We start from the raw sequence: 21,790 nt of genomic DNA, 5'->3' as shown, positions 1-21,790 counted from the left end.
ATCTCAGTTTCACAGTGACAATCCCATTTCAATCCCAGTCTCACATTGACAGAGTCCAATTTCAATCTCAATCTCACACTGACAGTCCCATTTCAATCTCAGCCTCACAGTGACAATCCCATTTCAATCTCAGTTTCACAGTGACAATCCCATTTCAATCCCAGTCTCACATTGACAGAGTCCAATTTCAATCTCACTCTCACAGTGTCAGAGTCCAATTTCAATCTCAGTCTCACTGTGACAGACCCATTTCAATCTCAGCCTCAGTGACAGACCCATTTCAATCTCAATTTACAGTGACAGACCCATTTCAATCTCAATTTACAGTGACAGTCCCATTTCAATCTCAGCCTCACAGTGACAATCCCATTTCAATCCCAGTCTCACATTGACAGAGTCCAATTTCAATCTCAGTCTCACAGTGACAGAGTCCCATTTCAATCTGTCTCACAGTAACAATCCCATTTCAATATCAGCCTCACAGTGACAGAGTCCGAATTCAATCTCAGTTTCTCAGTGACAGTCCCATTTGAATCTCAGACTCAAACTGACAGTCCCATTTCAATCTCACTCTCACAGTGACAGAGTCCATTTCAATCTCAGTCTCACAGTGACAGACCCATTTCAATCTCAGCTTCACAATAACAGACCCATTTCAATCCCAGTCTCACTGTGACAATCCCATTTCAATCTCACTCTCGCAGTGACAGAGACCGAATTCTATATCAGTTTCTCAGTGACAGAGTCCCATTTCAATCTCACTCTCACAGTGACAGAGTCCAATTTCAAGATCAATCTCACAGTGACAGAGTCCCATGTCAATCTCAGCCTTACAGTGACAGTCCCATTTCAATCTCTGCCTCACAGTGACAATCCCATTTCAATCGCAGTCTCACATTGATAGAGTCCAATTTCAATATCAGTCTCACAGTGACAGACCCATTTCAATCTCAACTTACAGTGACAGACCCATTTCAATCTCAATTTACAGTGACAGTCCCATTTCAATCACAGTATCTCAATGACAATCCCATTTCAATCTCACTCTCACAGTGTCAGAGACCAATTTCAATCTCACTCTCACAGTGACAGAGTCCCATTTCAATCTCAGCCTCACAGTGACAGAGTCCAATTCCAAACTCACTCTCACAGTGACAGAGTCCCATTTCAATCTGTCTCACAGTAACAATCCCATTTCAATCTCAGTCTCACATTGACAGAGTCCAATTTCAATCAGTCTCTCAGTGACAGATTTGCATTTGAATCTCAGTCTCACAGTGACAGACCAATTTCACTCTCACTCTCCCAGTGACAGTCCCATTTCAATCTCAGTCTCACTGTGACAGACCCATTTCAATCTCAGCCTCACATTGACAGACCCATTTCCATCTCAGCCTCACAGTGACAGATCCCAATTTCAAACTCACTCTAACAGTGACAGAGTCCAATTTCAATCTCGCTCTCAGAGTGACAGAGTCCCATTTCAATCTCTGTCTCACAGTGACAGAGTCCGAATTCAATCTCAGTTTCTCAGTGACAGTCCCATTTGAATCTCAGACTCAAACTGACAGTCCCATTTCAATCTCACTCTCACAGTGACAGAGTCCATTTCAATCTCAGTCTCACAGTGACAGACCCATTTCAATCTCAATTTACAGTCACAGACCCATTTCAATCTCAGCCTCACTGTGACAACCCCATTTCAATCTCACTCTCGCAGTGACAGAATCCCATTTCAATCTGTCTCACAGTGATAATCCCATTTCAATCTCAGCCTCACAGTGACAGTCCCATTTCAATCTCAGTTTCACAGTGACAATCCCATTTCAATCCCAGTCTCACATTGACAGAGTCCAATTTCAATCTCAATCTCACACTGACAGTCCCATTTCAATCTCAGCCTCACAGTGACAATCCCATTTCAATCTCAGTTTCACAGTGACAATCCCATTTCAATCCCAGTCTCACATTGACAGAGTCCAATTTCAATCTCACTCTCACAGTGTCAGAGTCCAATTTCAATCTCAGTCTCACTGTGACAGACCCATTTCAATCTCAGCCTCAGTGACAGACCCATTTCAATCTCAATTTACAGTGACAGACCCATTTCAATCTCAATTTACAGTGACAGTCCCATTTCAATCTCAGCCTCACAGTGACAATCCCATTTCAATCCCAGTCTCACATTGACAGAGTCCAATTTCAATCTCAGTCTCACAGTGACAGAGTCCCATTTCAATCTGTCTCACAGTAACAATCCCATTTCAATATCAGCCTCACAGTGACAGAGTCCGAATTCAATCTCAGTTTCTCAGTGACAGTCCCATTTGAATCTCAGACTCAAACTGACAGTCCCATTTCAATCTCACTCTCACAGTGACAGAGTCCATTTCAATCTCAGTCTCACAGTGACAGACCCATTTCAATCTCAGCTTCACAATAACAGACCCATTTCAATCCCAGTCTCACTGTGACAATCCCATTTCAATCTCACTCTCGCAGTGACAGAGACCGAATTCTATATCAGTTTCTCAGTGACAGAGTCCCATTTCAATCTCACTCTCACAGTGACAGAGTCCAATTTCAAGATCAATCTCACAGTGACAGAGTCCCATGTCAATCTCAGCCTTACAGTGACAGTCCCATTTCAATCTCTGCCTCACAGTGACAATCCCATTTCAATCGCAGTCTCACATTGATAGAGTCCAATTTCAATATCAGTCTCACAGTGACAGACCCATTTCAATCTCAACTTACAGTGACAGACCCATTTCAATCTCAATTTACAGTGACAGTCCCATTTCAATCACAGTATCTCAATGACAATCCCATTTCAATCTCACTCTCACAGTGTCAGAGACCAATTTCAATCTCACTCTCACAGTGACAGAGTCCCATTTCAATCTCAGCCTCACAGTGACAGAGTCCAATTCCAAACTCACTCTCACAGTGACAGAGTCCCATTTCAATCTGTCTCACAGTAACAATCCCATTTCAATCTCAGTCTCACATTGACAGAGTCCAATTTCAATCAGTCTCTCAGTGACAGATTTGCATTTGAATCTCAGTCTCACAGTGACAGACCAATTTCACTCTCACTCTCCCAGTGACAGTCCCATTTCAATCTCAGTCTCACTGTGACAGACCCATTTCAATCTCAGCCTCACATTGACAGACCCATTTCCATCTCAGCCTCACAGTGACAGATCCCAATTTCAAACTCACTCTAACAGTGACAGAGTCCAATTTCAATCTCGCTCTCAGAGTGACAGAGTCCCATTTCAATCTCTGTCTCACAGTGACAGAGTCCGAATTCAATCTCAGTTTCTCAGTGACAGTCCCATTTGAATCTCAGACTCAAACTGACAGTCCCATTTCAATCTCACTCTCACAGTGACAGAGTCCATTTCAATCTCAGTCTCACAGTGACAGACCCATTTCAATCTCAATTTACAGTCACAGACCCATTTCAATCTCAGCCTCACTGTGACAACCCCATTTCAATCTCACTCTCGCAGTGACAGAATCCCATTTCAATCTGTCTCACAGTGATAATCCCATTTCAATCTCAGCCTCACAGTGACAGTCCCATTTCAATCTCAGTTTCACAGTGACAATCCCATTTCAATCCCAGTCTCACATTGACAGAGTCCAATTTCAATCTCAATCTCACACTGACAGTCCCATTTCAATCTCAGCCTCACAGTGACAATCCCATTTCAATCTCAGTTTCACAGTGACAATCCCATTTCAATCCCAGTCTCACATTGACAGAGTCCAATTTCAATCTCACTCTCACAGTGTCAGAGTCCAATTTCAATCTCAGTCTCACTGTGACAGACCCATTTCAATCTCAGCCTCAGTGACAGACCCATTTCAATCTCAATTTACAGTGACAGACCCATTTCAATCTCAATTTACAGTGACAGTCCCATTTCAATCTCAGCCTCACAGTGACAATCCCATTTCAATCCCAGTCTCACATTGACAGAGTCCAATTTCAATCTCAGTCTCACAGTGACAGAGTCCCATTTCAATCTGTCTCACAGTAACAATCCCATTTCAATATCAGCCTCACAGTGACAGAGTCCGAATTCAATCTCAGTTTCTCAGTGACAGTCCCATTTGAATCTCAGACTCAAACTGACAGTCCCATTTCAATCTCACTCTCACAGTGACAGAGTCCATTTCAATCTCAGTCTCACAGTGACAGACCCATTTCAATCTCAGCTTCACAATAACAGACCCATTTCAATCCCAGTCTCACTGTGACAATCCCATTTCAATCTCACTCTCGCAGTGACAGAGACCGAATTCTGTATCAGTTTCTCAGTGACAGAGTCCCATTTCAATCTCACTCTCACAGTGACAGAGTCCAATTTCAATATCAGTCTCACAGTGACAGAGTCCCATGTCAATCTCAGCCTTACAGTGACAGTCCCATTTCAATCTCTGCCTCACAGTGACAATCCCATTTCAATCGCAGTCTCACATTGACAGAGTCCAATTTCAATATCAGTCTCACAGTGACAGAGTCCCATGTCAATCTCAGCCTTACAGTGACAGTCCCATTTCAATCTCTGCCTCACAGTGACAATCCCATTTCAATCGCAGTCTCACATTGATAGAGTCCAATTTCAATATCAGTCTCACAGTGACAGACCCATTTCAATCTCAACTTACAGTGACAGACCCATTTCAATCACAATTTACAGTGTGTCCCATTTCAATCTCAGTCTCACAGTGACAGACCCATTTCAATCCCAGTCTCACATTGACAGAGTCCAATTTCATTATCAGTCTAACAGTGACAGAGTCCCATGTCAATCTCAGCCTTACACTGACAGTCCCATTTCAATCACAGCCTCACAGTGACAATCCCATTTCAATCCCAGTCTCACATTGACAGAGTCCAATTTCAATATCAGTCTCACAGTGACAGACCCATTTCAATCTCAATTTACAGTGTGTCCCATTTCAATCTCAGTCTCACAGTGACAGACCCATTTCAATCCCAGTCTCACATTGACAGAGTCCAATTTCAATATCAGTCTAACAGTGACAGAGTCCCATGTCAATCTCAGCCTTACACTGACAGTCCCATTTCAATCACAGCCTCACAGTGACAATCCCATTTCAATCCCAGTCTCACATTGACAGAGTCCAATTTCAATATCAGTCTCACAGTGACAGAGTCCCATGTCAATCTCAGCCTCACAGTGACAATCCCATTTCAATCCCAGTCTCACATTGACAGAGTCCCATTTCAATTTCAGTCTTATAGTGACAGAGTCCCATGTCAATGTGTCTCACAGTGACAACCCTATTTCAATCTCAGCCTCACAGTGACAGACCCATTTCAATCTCAACTAACAGTGACAGACCCATTTCAATCTCAATTTACAGTGAGTCCCACTTCAATCTCAGTCTCACAGTGACAGACCCATTTCAATCCCAGACTCACATTGACAGAGACCAATTTCAATATCAGTCTCACCGTGACAGAGTCCCATGTCAATCTCAGCCTTACAGTGACAGTCCCATTTCAATCTCAGTCTCTCAGTGACAATCCCATTTCAATCTCACTCTCACAATCTCAGAGTCCAATTTCAAACTCACTCTCACAGTGTCAGAGTCCAATTTCAATCTCACTCTCAGAGTGTCAGAGTCCCATTTCAATCTCTGTCTCACAGTGACAGTCCCATTTCAATCTCAGCCTCAGTGACAGACCCATTTCAATCTCAAGTTACAGTGACAGTCCCATTTCAATCACAGCCTCACAGTGACAATCCCATTTCAATCTCAGTCTCACATTGACAGAGTCCAATTTCAATCAGTCTCTAAGTGACAGATTTGCATTTGAAACTCAGTCTCACAGTGACAGACCAATTTCACTCTCACTCTCCCCGTGACAGTCCCATTTCAATCTCAGTCTCACTGAGACAGACCCATTTCAATCTCAGCCTCACAGTGACAGATCCCAATTTCAAACTCACTCTAATAGTGACAGAGTCCAATTTCAATCTCACTCTCAGAGTGACAGAGACCCAATTCAATCTCTGTCTCACAGTGACAGTCCCATTTCAATCTCAGGCTCACAGTGACAGTCCCATTTCAATCGCAGTCTCACATTGACAGAGTCCAATTTGAATCTCAGTCTCACAGTGAGAGAGTCCCATTTCAATCTGTCTCACAGTAACAATCCCATTTCAATATCAGCCTCACAGTGACAGACTCCGAATTCAATCTCAGTTTCTCAGTGACAGAGTCCCATTTGAATCTCAGTCTCACACTGACAGTCCCATTTCAATCTCAACTTACAGTGACAGACCCATTTCAATCTCAATTTACAGTGAGTCCCATTTCAATCTCAGAATCACAGTGAAAGACCCATTTCAATCCCAAACTCACATTGACAGAGTACAATTTCAATATCAGTCTAACAGTGACAGAGTCCCATGTCAATCTCAACCTTACACTGACAGTCCCATTTCAATCTCAACCTCACAGTGACAATCCCATTTCAATCCCAGTCTCACATTGACAGAGTCCAATTTCAATATCAGTCTCACAGTGACAGAGTCCGAATTCTATATCAGTTTCTCAGTGACAATCCCATTTCAATCCCAGTCTCACATTGACAGAGTCCCATTTCAATTTCAGTCTTATAGTGACAGAGTCCCATTTCAATGTGTCTCACAGTGACAACCCTATTTCAATCTCAGCCTCACAGTGACAGACCCATTTCAATCTCAACTAACAGTGACAGACCCATTTCAATCTCAATTTACAGTGAGTCCCATATCAATCTCAGGCTCACAGTGACAGACCCATTTCAATCCCAGTCTCACATTGACAGAGTCCAATTTCATCTCAGTCTCACAGTGACAGAGTCCCATTTCAATCTGTCTCACTCTCACAGTCCCATTTCAATCTCACTCTCACAGTGACAGAGTCCATTTCAATCTCAGTCTCAGTGACAGACCCATTTCAATCTCAGCCTCACAATAACAGACCCATTTCAATCCCAGTCTCACTGTGACAATCCCATTTCAATCTCACTCTTGCAGTGACAGTCCCATTTCAATCTGTCTCACAGTGACAATCGCAATTCAATATCAGCCTCACAGTGACAGAGACCGAATTCTATATCAGCCTCTCAGTGACAGAGTCCGAATTCTATATCAGTTTCTCAGTGACAATCCCATTTCAATCCCAGTCTCACATTGACGGAGTCCCATTTCAATTTCAGTCTTATAGTGACAGAGTCCCATGTCAATGTGTCTCACAGTGACAACCCTATTTCAATCTCAGCCTCACAGTGACAGACCCATTTCAATCTCAACTAACAGTGACAGACCCATTTCAATCTCAATTTACAGTGAGTCCCACTTCAATCTCAGTCTCACAGTGACAGACCCATTTCAATCTCAGTCTCTCAGTGACAATCCCATTTCAATCTCACTCTCACAATCTCAGAGTCCAATTTCAACGTCACTCTCACAGTGACAGAGTCCAATTCCAAACTCACTCTCACAGTGTCAGAGTCCAATTTCAATCTCACTCTCAGTGTCAGAGTCCCATTTCAATCTCAGCCTCAGTGACAGACCCATTTCAATCTCAAGTTACAGTGACAGTCCCATTTCAATCACAGCCTCACAGTGACAATCCCATTTCAATCTCAGTCTCACATTGACAGAGTCCAATTTCAATCAGTCTCTAAGTGACAGATTTGCATTTGAAACTCAGTCTCACAGTGACAGACCAATTTCACTCTCACTCTCCCCGTGACAGTCCCATTTCAATCTCAGTCTCACTGAGACAGACCCATTTCAATCTCAGCCTCACAGTGACAGATCCCAATTTCAAACTCACTCTAATAGTGACAGAGTCCAATTTCAATCTCACTCTCAGAGTGACAGAGACCCAATTCAATCTCTGTCTCACAGTGACAGTCCCATTTCAATCTCAGGCTCACAGTGACAGTCCCATTTCAATCGCAGTCTCACATTGACAGAGTCCAATTTGAATCTCAGTCTCACAGTGAGAGAGTCCCATTTCAATCTGTCTCACAGTAACAATCCCATTTCAATATCAGCCTCACAGTGTCAGACTCCGAATTCAATCTCAGTTTCTCAGTGACAGAGTCCCATTTGAATCTCAGTCTCACACTGACAGTCCCATTTCAATCTCAACTTACAGTGACAGACCCATTTCAATCTCAATTTACAGTGAGTCCCATTTCAATCTCAGAATCACAGTGAAAGACCCATTTCAATCCCAAACTCACATTGACAGAGTACAATTTCAATATCAGTCTAACAGTGACAGAGTCCCATGTCAATCTCAACCTTACACTGACAGTCCCATTTCAATCTCAACCTCACAGTGACAATCCCATTTCAATCCCAGTCTCACATTGACAGAGTCCAATTTCAATATCAGTCTCACAGTGACAGAGTCCGAATTCTATATCAGTTTCTCAGTGACAATCCCATTTCAATCCCAGTCTCACATTGACAGAGTCCCATTTCAATTTCAGTCTTATAGTGACAGAGTCCCATTTCAATGTGTCTCACAGTGACAACCCTATTTCAATCTCAGCCTCACAGTGACAGACCCATTTCAATCTCAACTAACAGTGACAGACCCATTTCAATCTCAATTTACAGTGAGTCCCATTTCAATCTCAGGCTCACAGTGACAGACCCATTTCAATCCCAGTCTCACATTGACAGTGTCCAATTTCATCTCAGTCTCACAGTGACAGAGTCCCATTTCAATCTGTCTCACTCTCACAGTCCCATTTCAATCTCACTCTCACAGTGACAGAGTCCATTTCAATCTCAGTCTCAGTGACAGACCCATTTCAATCTCAGCCTCACAATAACGGACCCATTTCAATCCCAGTCTCACTGTGACAATCCCATTTCAATCTCACTCTTGCAGTGACAGTCCCATTTCAATCTGTCTCACAGTGACAATCGCAATTCAATATCAGCCTCACAGTGACAGAGACCGAATTCTATATCAGCCTCTCAGTGACAGAGTCCCATTTCAAACTCAGTCTCACAGTGACAGTCCCATTTCAATCTCAGCCTCACTGTGACAATCCCATTTCAATCCCAGCCTCACAGTGACAATCCCATTTCAATCCCAGTCTCACATTGACAGTGTCCAATTTCAATAACAGTCTCACAGTGACAGAGTCCCATGTCAATCTCAGCCTTACAGTGACAGTCCCATTTCAATCTCAGTCTCTCAGTGACAATCCCATTTCAATGTCACTCTCACCGTGTCAGAGTCCAATTTCAATATCAGTCTCACCGTGACAGATTCGCATTTGAATCTCAGTCTCTTAGTGACAGACCAATTTCAATCTCAGAATCACAGTGACAGAGTCCGAATTCTATATCAGTTTCTCAGTGACAATCCCATTTCAATCCCAGTCTCACATTGACGGAGTCCCATTTCAATTTCAGTCTTATAGTGACAGAGTCCCATGTCAATGTGTCTCACAGTGACAACCCTATTTCAATCTCAGCCTCACAGTGACAGACCCATTTCAATCTCAACTAACAGTGACAGACCCATTTCAATCTCAATTTACAGTGAGTCCCACTTCAATCTCAGTCTCACAGTGACAGACCCATTTCAATCTCAGTCTCTCAGTGACAATCCCATTTCAATCTCACTCTCACAATCTCAGAGTCCAATTTCAACGTCACTCTCACAGTGACAGAGTCCAATTCCAAACTCACTCTCACAGTGTCAGAGTCCAATTTCAATCTCACTCTCAGTGTCAGAGTCCCATTTCAATCTCAGCCTCAGTGACAGACCCATTTCAATCTCAAGTTACAGTGACAGTCCCATTTCAATCACAGCCTCACAGTGACAATCCCATTTCAATCTCAGTCTCACATTGACAGAGTCCAATTTCAATCAGTCTCTAAGTGACAGATTTGCATTTGAAACTCAGTCTCACAGTGACAGACCAATTTCACTCTCACTCTCCCCGTGACAGTCCCATTTCAATCTCAGTCTCACTGAGACAGACCCATTTCAATCTCAGCCTCACAGTGACAGACCCATTTCCATCTCAGCCTCACAGTGACAGATCCCAATTTCAAACTCACTCTAACAGTGACAGAGTACAATTTCAATCTCACTCTCAGAGTGACAGAGACCCAATTCAATCTCTGTCTCACAGTGACAGTCCCATTTCAATCTCAGGCTCACAGTGACAGTCCCATTTCAATCCCAGTCTCACATTGACAGAGCCCAATTTCAATCTCAGTCTCACAGTGAGAGAGTCCAATTCCAAACTCACTCTCACAGTGTCAGAGTCCAATTTCAATCTCACTCTCAGTGTCAGAGGCCCATTTGAATCTCAGTCTCACACTGACAGTCCCATTTCAATCTCACTCTCACAGTGGTGGCCCTTTTCAATCACACTCTCACAGTGACAGAGTCCAATTTCAATCTCAATCTCACACTGACAGTCCCATTTCAATCTCAGCCTCACAGTGACAGCCCCATTTCAATCTCAGCCTCACAGTGACAATCCCATTTCAATCCCAGTCTCACATTGACAGAGTGCAATTTCAATATCAGTCTCACAGTGACAGAGTCCCATGTCAATCTCAGCTTTACAGTGACAGTCCCATTTCAATGTCACTCTCACAGTGACAGAGTCCAATTCCAAACTCACTCTCACAGTGTCAGAGTCCAATTTCAATCTCACTCTCAGTGTCAGAGGCCCATTTGAATCTCAGTCTCACACTGACAGTCCCATTTCAATCTCAACTTACAGTGACAGACCCATTTCAATCTCAATTTACAGTGAGTCCCATTTCAATCTCAGTCTCACAGTGACAGACCCATTTCAATCCCAGACTCACATTGACAGAGTCCAATTTCAATCTCAGTCTCTCAGTGACAGATTCGCATTTCAATCTCAGCCTCACAGTGACAGACCCATTTCCATCTCAGCCTCACAGTGACAGATCCCAATTTCAAACTCACTCTAACAGTGACAGAGTCCAATTTCAATCTCACTCTCAGAGTGACAGAGTCCCATTTCAATCTCTGTCTCACAGTGACAACCCCATTTCAATCTCACTCTCGCAGTGACAGAATCCCATTTCAATATCAGCCACACAGTGACAGAGTCAGAATTCAATCTCAGTTTCTCAGTGACAGAGTCCCATTTGAATCTCAGTCTCACACTGACAGTCCCATTTCAATCTCACTCTCACAGTGGTGGCCCTTTTCAATCACACTCTCACAGTGACAGAGTCCAATTTCAATCTCAATCTCACACTGACAGTCCCATTTCAATCTCAGCCTCACAGTGACAGCCCCATTTCAATCTCAGCCTCACAGTGACAATCCCATTTCAATCCCAGTCTCACATTGACAGAGTGCAATTTCAATATCAGTCTCACAGTGACAGAGTCCCATGTCAATCTCAGCTTTACAGTGACAGTCCCATTTCAATGTCACTCTCACAGTGACAGAGTCCAATTCCAAACTCACTCTCACAGTGTCAGAGTCCAATTTCAATCTCACTCTCAGTGTCAGAGTCCCATTTGAATCTCAGTCTCACACTGACAGTCCCATTTCAATCTCAACTTACAGTGACAGACCCATTTCAATCTCAATTTACAGTGAGTCCCATTTCAATCTCAGTCTCACAGTGACAGACCCATTTCAATCCCAGACTCACATTGACAGAGTCCAATTTCAATCTCAGTCTCTCAGTGACAGATTCGCATTTCAATCTCAGCCTCACAGTGACAGACCCATTTCCATCTCAGCCTCACAGTGACAGATCCCAATTTCAAACTCACTCTAACAGTGACAGAGTCCAATTTCAATCTCACTCTCAGAGTGACAGAGTCCCATTTCAATCTCTGTCTCACAGTGACAACCCCATTTCAATCTCACTCTCGCAGTGACAGAATCCCATTTCAATCTGTCTCACAGTGACAATCCCATTTTAATATCAGCCACACAGTGACAGAGTCAGAATTCTATATCAGTTTCCCAGTGACAGATTCGGATTTCAATCTCAGTCTCACACTGACAGTCCCATATCAATCTCACTCTCACAGTGGTGGCCCTTTTCAATCACACTCTCACAGTGACAGAGTCCAATTTCAATCTCAATCTCACACTGACAGTCCCATTTCAATCTCAGCCTCACAGTGACAGCCCCATTTCAATCTCAGCCTCACAGTGACAATCCCATTTCAATCTCAGCCTCACAGTGACAGTCCCATTTCAATATCAGTCTCACAGTGACAGAGTCCCATGTCAATCTCAGCTTTACAGTGACAGTCCCATTTCAATGTCACTCTCACCGTGTCAGAGTACAATTTCAATATCAGTCTCACAGTGACAGATTCGCATTTGAATCTCAATCTCTCAGTGACAGACCAATTTCAATCTCAGAATCACAGTGACAGAGTCCGAATTCTATATCAGTTTCTCAGTGACAATCCCATTTCAATCCCACTCTCACATTGACAGAGTCCCATTTCAATTTCAGTATTATAGTGACAGAGTCCCATTTCAATGTGTCTCACAGTGACAACCCTATTTCAATCTCAGCCTCACAGTGACAGACCCATTTCAATCTCAATTTACAGTGAGTCCCATTTCAATCTCAGTCTCACAGTGACAGACCCATTTCAATCCTAGACTCACATTGACAGAGTCCAATTTCAATCTCAGTCTCTCAGTGACAGATTCGCATTTCAATCTCAGCCTCACAGTGACAGACCCATTTCCATCTCAGCCTCACAGTGACAGATCCCAATTTCAAACTCACTCTAACAGTGACAGAGTCCAATTTCAATCTCACTCTCAGAGTGACAGAGTCCCATTTCAATCTCTGTCTCACAGTGACAACCCCATTTCAATCTCACTCTCGCAGTGACAGAATCCCATTTCAATCTGTCTCACAGTGACAATCCCATTTCAATATCAGCCACACAGTGACAGAGTCAGAATTCAATCTCAGTTTCTCAGTGACAGAGTCCCATTTGAATCTCAGTCTCACACTGACAGTCCCATTTCAATCTCACTCTCACAGTGGTGGCCCTTTTCAATCACACTCTCACAGTGACAGAGTCCAATTTCAATCTCAATCTCACACTGACAGTCCCATTTCAATCTCAGCCTCACAGTGACAGCCCCATTTCAATCTCAGCCTCACAGTGACAATCCCATTTCAATCTCAGCCTCACAGTGACAGTCCCATTTCAATATCAGTCTCACAGTGACAGAGTCCCATGTCAATCTCAGCTTTACAGTGACAGTCCCATTTCAATGTCACTCTCACCGTGTCAGAGTACAATTTCAATATCAGTCTCACAGTGACAGATTCGCATTTGAATCTCAATCTCTCAGTGACAGACCAATTTCAATCTCAGAATCACAGTGACAGAGTCCGAATTCTATATCAGTTTCTCAGTGACAATCCCATTTCAATCCCACTCTCACATTGACAGAGTCCCATTTCAATTTCAGTATTATAGTGACAGAGTCCCATTTCAATGTGTCTCACAGTGACAACCCTATTTCAATCTCAGCCTCACAGTGACAGACCCATTTCAATCTCAATTTACAGTGAGTCCCATTTCAATCTCAGTCTCACAGTGACAGACCCATTTCAATCCTAGACTCACATTGACAGAGTCCAATTTCAATCTCAGTCTCTCAGTGACAGATTCGCATTTCAATCTCAGCCTCACAGTGACAGACCCATTTCCATCTCAGCCTCACAGTGACAGATCCCAATTTCAAACTCACTCTAACAGTGACAGAGTCCAATTTCAATCTCACTCTCAGAGTGACAGAGTCCCATTTCAATCTCTGTCTCACAGTGACAACCCCATTTCAATCTCACTCTCGCAGTGACAGAATCCCATTTCAATCTGTCTCACAGTGACAATCCCATTTCAATATCAGCCACACAGTGACAGAGTCAGAATTCAATCTCAGTTTCTCAGTGACAGAGTCCCATTTGAATCTCAGTCTCACACTGACAGTCCCATTTCAATCTCACTCTCACAGTGGTGGCCCTTTTCAATCACACTCTCACAGTGACAGAGTCCAATTTCAATCTCAATCTCACACTGACAGTCCCATTTCAATCTCAGCCTCACAGTGACAGCCCCATTTCAATCTCAGCCTCACAGTGACAATCCCATTTCAATCCCAGTCTCACATTGACAGAGTGCAATTTCAATATCAGTCTCACAGTGACAGAGTCCCATGTCAATCTCAGCTTTACAGTGACAGTCCCATTTCAATGTCACTCTCACAGTGACAGAGTCCAATTCCAAACTCACTCTCACAGTGTCAGAGTCCAATTTCAATCTCACTCTCAGTGTCAGAGTCCCATTTGAATCTCAGTCTCACACTGACAGTCCCATTTCAATCTCAACTTACAGTGACAGACCCATTTCAATCTCAATTTACAGTGAGTCCCATTTCAATCTCAGTCTCACAGTGACAGACCCATTTCAATCCCAGACTCACATTGACAGAGTCCAATTTCAATCTCAGTCTCTCAGTGACAGATTCGCATTTCAATCTCAGCCTCACAGTGACAGACCCATTTCCATCTCAGCCTCACAGTGACAGATCCCAATTTCAAACTCACTCTAACAGTGACAGAGTCCAATTTCAATCTCACTCTCAGAGTGACAGAGTCCCATTTCAATCTCTGTCTCACAGTGACAACCCCATTTCAATCTCACTCTCGCAGTGACAGAATCCCATTTCAATCTGTCTCACAGTGACAATCCCATTTCAATATCAGCCACACAGTGACAGAGTCAGAATTCAATCTCAGTTTCTCAGTGACAGAGTCCCATTTGAATCTCAGTCTCACACTGACAGTCCCATTTCAATCTCACTCTCACAGTGGTGGCCCTTTTCAATCACACTCTCACAGTGACAGAGTCCAATTTCAATCTCAATCTCACACTGACAGTCCCATTTCAATCTCAGCCTCACAGTGACAGCCCCATTTCAATCTCAGCCTCACAGTGACAATCCCATTTCAATCTCAGCCTCACAGTGACAGTCCCATTTCAATATCAGTCTCACAGTGACAGAGTCCCATGTCAATCTCAGCTTTACAGTGACAGTCCCATTTCAATGTCACTCTCACCGTGTCAGAGTACAATTTCAATATCAGTCTCACAGTGACAGATTCGCATTTGAATCTCAGTCTCTCAGTGACAGACCAATTTCAATCTCAGAATCACAGTGACAGAGTCCGAATTCTATATCAGTTTCTCAGTGACAATCCCATTTCAATCCCACTCTCACATTGACAGAGTCCCATTTCAATTTCAGTATTATAGTGACAGAGTCCCATTTCAATGTGTCTCACAGTGACAACCCTATTTCAATCTCAGCCTCACAGTGACAGACCCATTTCAATCTCAACTAACAGTGACAGACCCATTTCAATCTCAATTTACAGTGAGTCCCATTTCAATCTCAGGCTCACAGTGACAGACCCATTTCAATCCCAGTCTCACATTGACAGAGTCCAATTTCATCTCAGTCTCACAGTGACAGAGTCCCATTTCAATCTGTCTCACAGTAACAATCCCATTTCAACATCAGCCTCACAGTGACAGAGTCCGAATTCAATCTCAGTTTCTCAGTGACAGAGACCCATTTGAATCTCAGTCTCACACTCACAGTCCCATTTCAATCTCACTCTCACAGTGACAGAGTCCATTTCAATCTCAGCCTCACAATAACAGACCCATTTCAATCCCAGTCTCACTGTGACAATCCCATTTCAATCTCACTCTTGCAGTGACAGTCCCATTTCAATCTCACTCTCACAGTGACAGAGTCCATTTCAATCTCACTCTCACAGTGGTGGCCCTTTTCAATCACACTCTCACAGTGACAGAGTCCAATTTCAATCTCAATCTCACACTGACAGTCCCATTTCAATCTCAGCCTCACAGTGACAGCCCCATTTCAATCTCAGCCTCACAGTGACAATCCCATTTCAATCCCAGTCTCACATTGACAGAGTGCAATTTCAATATCAGTCTCAGAGGGACAGAGTCCCATGTCAATCTCAGCCTTACAGTGACAGTCCCATTTCAATCTCAGCCTCAGTGACAGACCCATTTCAATCTCAAGTTACAGTGACAGTCCCATTTCAATCACAGCCTCACAGTGACAATCCCATTTCAATCTCAGTCTCACATTGACAGAGTCCAATTTCAATCAGTCTCTCAGTGACAGATTTGCATTTGAAACTCAGTCTCACAGTGACAGACCAATTTCACTCTCACTCTCCCCGTGACAGTCCCATTTCAATCTCAGCCTCACAGTGACAGACCCATTTCCATCTCAGCCTCACAGTGACAGATCCCAATTTCAAACTCACTCTAATAGTGACAGAGTCCAATTTCAATCTCACTCTCAGAGTGACAGAGACCCAATTCAATCTCTGTCTCACAGTGACAGTCCCATTTCAATCTCAGGCTCACAGTGACAGTCCCATTTCAATCGCAGTCTCACAGTGAGAGAGTCCCATTTCAATCTGTCTCACAGTGACAGATTTGCATTTGAAACTCAGTCTCACAGTGACAGACCAATTTCACTCTCACTCTCCCCGTGACAGTCCCATTTCAATCTCAGTCTCACTGAGACAGTCCCATTTCAATCTCAGGCTCACAGTGACAGTCCCATGTCAATCGCAGTCTCACATTGACAGAGTCCAATTTCAATCTCAGTCTCACAGTGACAATCCCATTTCAATCCCAGTCTCACATTGACAGAGTCCAATTTCAATCTCAGTCTCTCAGTGACAATCCCATTTCAATCTCACTCTCACAATGTCAGAGTCCAATTTCAATGTCACTCTCACAGTGACAGAGTCCAATTCCAAACTCACTCTAACAGTGACAGAGACCAATTTCAATCTCACTCTCACAGTGACAGAGTCCAATTCCAATCTCACTCTCACAGTGTCAGAGTCCAATTTCAATCTCAATCTCAGAGTGTCAGAGTCCCATTTCAATCTCTGTCTCACAGTGAAAATCCCATTTCAATCTCAGCCTCAGTGACAGACCCATTTCAATCTCAATTTACAGTGACAGTCCCATTTCAATCTCAGCCTCACAGTGACAATCCCATTTCAATTCCAGTCTCACATTGACAGAGTCCAATTTCAATAACAGTCTCACAGTGACAGAGTCCTATGTCAATCTCAGCCTTACAGTGACAGTCCCATTTCAATCTCAGTCTCTCAGTGACAATCCCATTTCAATGTCACTCTCACCGTTTCAGAGTCCAATTTCAATCTCAGTCTCTCAGTGACAGATTCGCATTTGAATCTCAGTCTCTCAGTGACAGACCAATTTCAATCTCAGAATCACAGTGACAGAGTCCGAATTCTATATCAGTTTCTCAGTTACAATCCCATTTCAATCCCAGACTCACATTGACAGAGTACAATTTCAATATCAGTCTAACAGTGACAGAGTCCCATGTCAATCTCAGCCTTACACTGACAGTCCCATTTCAATCTCAGCCTCACAGTGACAGTCCCATTTCAATCCCAGTCTCACACTGACAGAGTACAATTTCAATATCAGTCTAACAGTGACAGAGTCCCATGTCAATCTCAGCCTTACAGTGACAGTCCCATTTCAATCTCAGCCTCACAGTGACAATCCCATTTCAATCCCAGTCTCACATTGACAGAGTCCAATTTCAATCTCAGTCTCACAGTGACAATCCCATTTCAATCCCAGTCTCACATTGACAGAGTCCAATTTCAATATCAGTCTCACAGTAACAGATTCGCATTTGAATCTCAGTCTCTCAGTGACAGACCATTTTCAATCTCAGAATCACAGTGACAGAGTCCGAATTCTATATCAGTTTCTCAGTTACAATCCCATTTCAATCCCAGTCTCACATTGACAGAGTCCCATTTCAATTTCAGTCTTACAGTGACAGAGTCCCATTTCAATGTGTCTCACAGTGACAACCCCATTTCAATCTCAGCCTCACAGTGACAGACCCATTTCAATCTCAACTTACAGTGACAGACCCATTTCAATCTCAATTTACAGTGAGACCCATTTCTATCTCAGTCTCACAGTGACAGACCCATTTCAATCCCAGACTCACATTGACAGAGTCCAATTTCAATATCAGTCTCACAGTGACAGAGTCCCATGTCAATCTCAGCCTTACAGTGACAGTCCCATTTCAATCTCAGCCTCACAGTGACAATCCCATTTCAATCCCAGTCTCACATTGACAGAGTCCAATTTCAATATCAGTCTCACAGTGACAGAGTCCCATGTCAATCTCAGCCTTACAGTGACAATCCCATTTCAATGTCACTCTCACCGTGTCAGAGTCCAATTTCAATCTCAGTCTCTCAGTGACAATCCCATTTCAATCTCACTCTCACAATGTCAGAGTCCAATTTCAATGTCACTCTCACAGTGACAGAGTCCAATTCCAAACTCACTCTAACAGTGACAGAGACCAATTTCAATCTCACTCTCACAGTGACAGAGTCCAATTCCAATCTCACTCTCACAGTGTCAGAGTCCAATTTCAATCTCACTCTCACAGTGTCAGAGTCCAATTTCAATCTCAGAGTGTCAGAGTCCCATTTCAATCTCTGTCTCACAGTGAAAATCCCATTTCAATCTCAGCCTCAGTGACAGACCCATTTCAATCTCAATTTACAGTGACTGTCCCATTTCAATCTCAGCCTCACAGTGACAATCCCATTTCAATTCCAGTCTCACATTGACAGAGTCCAATTTCAATAACAGTCTCACAGTGACAGAGTCCTATGTCAATCTCAGCCTTACAGTGACAGTCCCATGTCAATCTCAGCCTTACAGTGACAGTCCCATTTCAATGTCACTCTCACAGTGACAGAGTCCAATTCCAAACTCACTCTCACAGTGTCAGAGTCCAATTTCAATCTCACTCGCAGAGTGTCAGAGTCCCATTTCAATCTCTGTCTCACAGTGACAGTCCCATTTCAATCTCAGCCTCAGTGACAGACCCATTTCAATCTCAAGTTACAGTGACAGTCCCATTTCAATCACAGCCTCACAGTGACAATCCCATTTCAATCTCAGTCTCACATTGACAGAGTCCAATTTCAATCAGTCTCTCAGTGACAGATTTGCATTTGAAACTCAGTCTCACAGTGACAGACCAATTTCACTCTCACTCTCCCCGTGACAGTCCCATTTCAATCTCAGTCTCACTGAGACAGACCCATTTCAATCTCAGCCTCACAGTGACAGACCCATTTCCATCTCAGCCTCACAGTGACAGATCCCAATTTCAAACTCACTCTAATAGTGACAGAGTCCAATTTCAATCTCACTCTCAGAGTGACAGAGACCCAATTCAATCTCTGTCTCACAGTGACAGTCCCATTTCAATCTCAGGCTCACAGTGACAGTCCCATTTCAATCGCAGTCTCACAGTGAGAGAGTCCCATTTCAATCTGTCTCACAGTGACAGATTTGCATTTGAAACTCAGTCTCACAGTGACAGACCAATTTCACTCTCACTCTCCCCGTGACAGTCCCATTTCAATCTCAGGCTCACAGTGACAGTCCCATTTCAATCTCAGGCTCACAGTGACAGTCCCATTTCAATCCCAGTCTCACATTGACAGAGTCCAATTTCAATCTCAGTCTCACAGTGAGAGAGTCCCATTTCAATCTGTCTCACAGTGACAGTCCCATTTCAATCCCAGTCTCACATTGACAGAGTCCCATTTCAATTTCAGTCTTATAGTGACAGAGTCCCATTTCAATGTGTCTCACAGTGACAACCCTATTTCAATCTCAGCCTCACAGTGACAGACCCATTTCAATCTCAGCCTCACAGTGGTGGCCCTTTTCAATCTCAGCCTCACAGTGACAATCCCATTTCAATCTCAGTCTCACAGTGAGAGAGTCCCATTTCAATCTGTCTCACAGTAACAATCCCATTTCAATATCAGCCTCACAGTGACAGAGTCCGAATTCAATCTCAGTTTCTCAGTGACAGAGTCCCATTTGAATCTCAGTCTCACACTGACAGTCCCATTTCAATCTCACTCTCACAGTGACAGAGTCCATTTCAATCTCACTCTCACAGTGGTGGCCCTTTTCAATCACACTCTCACAGTGACAGAGTCCAATTTCAATCTCAATCTCACACTGACAGTCCCATTTCAATCTCAGCCTCACAGTGACAGCCCCATTTCAATCTCAGCCTCACAGTGACAATCCCATTTCAATCCCAGTCTCACATTGACAGAGTCCAATTTCAATATCAGTCTCAGAGTGACAGAGTCCCATGTCAATCTCAGCCTTACAGTGACAGTCCCATTTCAATCTCAGCCTCAGTGACAGACCCATTTCAATCTCAAGTTACAGTGACAGTCCCATTTCAATCACAGCCTCACAGTGACAATCCCATTTCAATCTCAGTCTCACATTGACAGAGTCCAATTTCAATCAGTCTCTCAGTGACAGATTTGCATTTGAAACTCAGTCACACAGTGACAGACCAATTTCACTCTCACTCTCCCCGTGACAGTCCCATTTCAATCTCAGTCTCACTGAGACAGACCCATTTCAATCTCAGCCTCACAGTGACAGACCCATTTCCATCTCAGCCTCACAGTGACAGATCCCAATTTCAAACTCACTCTAAAAGTGACAGAGTCCAATTTCAATCTCACTCTCAGAGTGACAGAGACCCAATTCAATCTCTGTCTCACAGTGACAGTCCCATTTCAATCTCAGGCTCACAGTTACAGTCCCATTTCAATCGCAGTCTCACAGTGAGAGAGTCCCATTTCAATCTGTCTCACAGTGACAGATTTGCATTTGAAACTCAGTCTCACAGTAACAATCCCATTTCAATATCAGCCTCACAGTGACAGAGTCCGAATTCAATCTCAGTTTCTCAGTGACAGAGTCCCATTTGAATCTCAGTCTCACACTGACAGTCCCATTTCAATCTCAACTTACAGTGACAGACCCATTTCAATCTCAATTTACAGTGAGTCCCATTTCAATCTCAGTCTCACAGTGACAGACCCATTTCAATCCCAGACTCACATTGACAGAGTCCAATTTCAATCTCAGTCTCTCAGTGACAGATTCGCATTTGAATCTCAGTCTCTCAGTGACAGACCAATTTCAATCTCAGAATCACAGTGACAGAGTCTGAATTCTATATCAGTTTCTCAGTTACAATCCCATTTCAATCCCAGTCTCACATTGACAGAGTCCCATTTCAATTTCAGTCTTATAGTGACAGAGTCCCATTTCAATGTGTCTCACAGTGACAACCCTATTTCAATCTCAGCCTCACAGTGACAGACCCATTTCAATCTCAGCCTCACAGTGGTGGCCCTTTTCAATCTCAGCCTCACAGTGACAATCCCATTTCAATCCCAGTCTCACAGTGACAGAGTCCCATGTCAATCTCAGCCTTACAGTGACAGTCCCATTTCAATGTCACTCTCACAGTGACAGAGTCCAATTCCAAACTCACTCTCACAGTGTCAGAGTCCAATTTCAATCTCACTCTCAGTGTCAGAGTCCCATTTCAATCTCTGTCTCACAGTGACAGTCCCATTTCAATCTCAGCCTCAGTGACAGACCCATTTCAATCTCAAGTTACAGTGACAGTCCCATTTCAATCACAGCCTCACAGTGACAATCCCATTTCAATCTCAGTCTCACAT

The sequence above is a fragment of the Hypanus sabinus genome, chromosome 12 (assembly GCF_030144855.1).
Source record: "Hypanus sabinus isolate sHypSab1 chromosome 12, sHypSab1.hap1, whole genome shotgun sequence".
NCBI lineage: Eukaryota > Metazoa > Chordata > Chondrichthyes > Myliobatiformes > Dasyatidae > Hypanus > Hypanus sabinus.
The sequence above is the reverse complement of the archived record's forward strand: the minus strand, read 5'-3'. Positions refer to the sequence as shown.